This window comes from Petaurus breviceps, unplaced genomic scaffold (assembly GCF_028583685.1).
Source record: "Petaurus breviceps papuanus isolate PSGF00001 unplaced genomic scaffold, PetGlider_PUasm1.0 118, whole genome shotgun sequence".
Lineage (NCBI taxonomy): Eukaryota > Metazoa > Chordata > Mammalia > Diprotodontia > Petauridae > Petaurus > Petaurus breviceps.
The window spans coordinates 4,532,621-4,536,585 of NW_027185616.1; the positions used below are offsets into that span (position 1 = coordinate 4,532,621).

General features: G+C 43.2%; 1 pseudogene; it reads left to right on the plus strand.

Moving 5' to 3' along the window:
* Window positions 1–2,481: 2,481 nt before the first annotated feature.
* On the plus strand, window positions 2,482–3,360 carry LOC138160906 (small ribosomal subunit protein uS2-like; annotated as a pseudogene).
* Window positions 3,361–3,965: the final 605 nt, after the last annotated feature.

Consider the following 3,965-nt stretch of genomic DNA (forward strand, 5'->3'; position numbering starts at 1 on the left):
GGCACACTCACAGAATACCAAACCATCAAGCCCAACCACTACTATTCCCTTCCCCTATTAGAAAGGGTAAACAAAGAATTATCTCATCCTTGATCATCCCATAGCCTATGTTCCAATGACCACTGGAGGAATTTGCCTTTGAACAATAATGTAAAGGGGAAAGAGACCTTGAATGGAGCAGCAGGAATGCAAGTCAAAGGTCGCCAGTTTTAGTCCTCTCTCTTCTTTTCCCTTGCCCTAGGTGGCTAAGTGCCTCCTGAAGACTCTTTAAAGATTCAAGGTAGTTTGCCAGATACTAGCTGCCATGGAAATAACTAGAGCTGAAAGAAAGTCAGCCCAGACTGGGGGGTGGGGATGGAGCGCAGGAGAGACTATGGGAATTGGGATGGGGGGAACAGACTGGATGACAAATGAAGCCATTTTTTTAAAAGCATTTGACAGCCTGGGGGTGGCTAAGTGGCACAATGAATAGAGCACCGGCCCTGGAGTCAGGAGGACCTAAGTTCAAATCTGGCCTCAGACACTTTAATGCAAAACTAGCCGTGTGACCTTGGGCAAGTCACTTAACCCCAATTGCCCTAAAAAACAAACAAAATAAAGTATTTGACAGCTTCCTGAAGGTCCTCTTTTTGTTCAACCTGAGTGTGAATGTGAGCCTGACATGATAGATATGAAAACATGTTGATTGGCCCCATGTGTGATGGCCAGAACAATCTCTTTTAAAAAGCAATGACACTCCCTTTGGAGAAGAAACTTCAATAGATAATGGTTGCAGATGGCAGTAGCAGCAAATAATAGCTTGGTGGCAAGGAGAAATGACAGCAACAAGACATAGTTGGCTATCAGGAAATGAAGCCATGAGAAGTATTCTAATATGACCTGTGTAGTATGGGTTTTCTGGGGAGTGTTCACTCTCCAAGTGATGTGGGAATCTATAGGAGACTGTACTCCTTTGTACATGAGGGGAGGAGGATGATTTTGGATGATACTACTTGATTTTCTCTTTTTATTTACTTTACTATTGCCCTAATTAAGCGTATTGCAATCTGATATGTGGTTATTGCCTAATCTGTTGGTAGAGAATGCCCTAAATGGGAGTTTGAACATTATTTGCACAATTATTATTACCAAAGCACCCTACACTGAACCTGTAGTAACACACCAAAATAGTGTGAAAACTGTGTTAAAATAGTAACAATAACAAACACAACAATAAACTGTTTTTGTAGGATACTTTCCGTACATAATGGCATTTGATCCTTATCCCTTGTGAGGTTAGTATGATGTCAGTTATTATCCCCACTTAACAAAGAAAGGCTAGACCCAGAATAATCAAGTGACTTACCAATGGTCACTTAGCTAGTAAGCAGCTAATCTAGTAATTGAACTTAACATTCCTCCTTCTATGAAGCTTCCATTTTTCCACAACCCCTTTTTCTCAGAATCTCTTCTTACTCTTTTCTGAAAATCTGTTATAAGGAAAAATAAGACATATCTCCCCTTTCTCCCTGCCCCACTTTCCAGCTCCCATTTGTATTTTGTCTTCCCCTAGTCCAGAAGTGGGGAACCTATGGCCTAAAGGTCATATGTGGCCCTCTAGGTCCTCAAATGTGGCCCTTTGACTGAATCCAAACTTCATAGAACAAATCCCTTTACTGAGGGGATTTGACTGAGCCAAATGTAAGCTCCTTGAGAATAAGGAATATCTTTTCTTATATTTATATCCTCAGCTTGGCACACAGTAAATGCTCAATAAATGCCTTATCTATTGCAAAATTTACAAATTATTTATTGCAAAATACTATGCAAATAACAATGACATGAGGTAGCACATGCTAAGCCTATGAATGACCCAAATAAATTTCCATAGAAATTCGAAGATCACCAGGTAACCAGGGAAGATTTCACAAAGGATATAGGCTTGGAGTCGAGTCTTAAAAGAATAAGAGGAAGAGAATGCTATAGTATGTGATGGGCAGAAATTGGGAGAATGGGGGAAAAGAATCAGAAGGGGGAGCAGAACATTCCAGGAAAAAAAAAAGATGACCATAAGGTGAAACAAAGGAAAAATACCGGAGAGAAAAGAAAATAGACTAGGTTGTCTGAAGTATAAGATCCATGTAAGGGTCTCAGGCAGCAGGAAGGAAGTAGGAAGTAAGGAGGCTGGAGAAATCATAGGTATACCTTTAACCATGAAGGAGCATCAATAGCTACCCTTCCTATCCTGTCCGGGAAAGAGGAGATAGATCCTGGGGCATTCGATGCTCACCCAGTCGATTTACACATTCTCCACTGGGCAGAAGTGCTAAGTTTGATGTGTTTTGGTTCTCTAAGAGCACCTCTGAGTTTCCATCTCTGTCTCTCTTTGTGGTAGCAGAAATTCATTATCAAGATGGGGATAGCTTTCTGCATTGCCCAAAAGAGATGCCCATATGGCATTGTTCTTGGTTTCCATTGTAACTTTAAAGGGAAACTTTCACAATGTCCAGAGCCCTAGATGTCTTGCAGATGAAGGAGTAAGATGTCTTGCTGCAGGAACCCATCTGGGTGGCACCAACTTGAGCTTCCAGATGGAACGGTATATCTACAAAAGAAAGAGTGATGGCATCTACATCATTAACTTGAAGAGAACTTGGCAAAAGCTTCTGCTGGCAGCTCGTGCCATTGTTGCTATTGAAAACCCAGCCGTTGTTAGTGTCATCTCATCCAGGAACGCTGGCCGGGGAACTGTTCTGAAATTTGCTGCTGCCACTGGTGCCACACCTTTTGCTGGACATTTCACACCAGGCACCTTCACTAACCAGATCCAGGCAGCTTTCAGGGAACCCCGCCTCTTGGTGGTCACTGAACCTCGATCAGATCTCCAGTCTCTGACTGAAGCATAATATGTGAACCTTCCAACCATCCCCACTTCGCTATGTGGACATTTCCATTCCATGGAACAACAAGGGAGCTCACGCCGTGGGTCTGATGTGGTCGATGCTGGCCCGTGACATCCTACATGTGCATGGTACCATCTCCCGGGAACACCCCTGGGAGGTTATGCATGATCTCTTCTTCTACAGGGATCCAGAGGAGATTGAAAAGGAAGAGCAGACCGCAGCTGGGAAGGCAGTGACAAAGGAGGAGCTTCAGGGTGAGTGGACTGCACCCGCCCCAGAATTCACTGCTACTCAACCGAAGGTGGCTGACTGGTCCCAGGGACTACAGGTGCCATCTGTGCCCATTCAGCAGTTCCCCACTGAAGAATGGAGTGCTCAGCCGGCCAGTGAGAACTGTTCTGTGGCTCCTACTGCTCAGGCCACTGAGTGGGTAGGAACTACCACAGGATGGTCTTACATCTTACCCCAGGTACTCTAATAGTGCTGGTAAAATGATGATGGAAAATAAACATCTTAGCAAAAAAAAAAAGTTGTGTGTGGATTTGTGGATTCATCCAATCCAAGTCATCCCCGAGGCCTCATAAACCCTGCCTCTTTCTTAAATTGGCTACTGTATTTCAGTGAGCCCTATTCACATGACTTTGGCATAATGGAGTTGACTATCCACAGAAACATACAGGCATTCTTAGATTCCACTGTATATGTAACATTTTTACTTTGGACATAGAATCAATAAGCAAATAAACAGGACATATTAAGAGGGGAACAATGCATAATAAACATCCACTGAGCAGTTTGTAAGTCCATTGCTTTCCTAAATCCCAGAAAATCACTCACCACCCACCCCCAACATAAACCACAGTTTCTGCAGGAGAGTTAACTCCTGCATACATCAAGGTTTTCTTAAGGATCATGCCTTATAAATCAAATCACTCTGGCTCTCATTGATTGGCCAACAATAGTCCCTAGAGCAAGCCCTACATGTTCATTGCTTGGGCCCCATTGGCTCAGAGTGAATATAAATAGCAATTGTTTCTGTTTTGGCCAGAAACCCTGAGGGTCTTCCCTTCCCAGAATGAACTT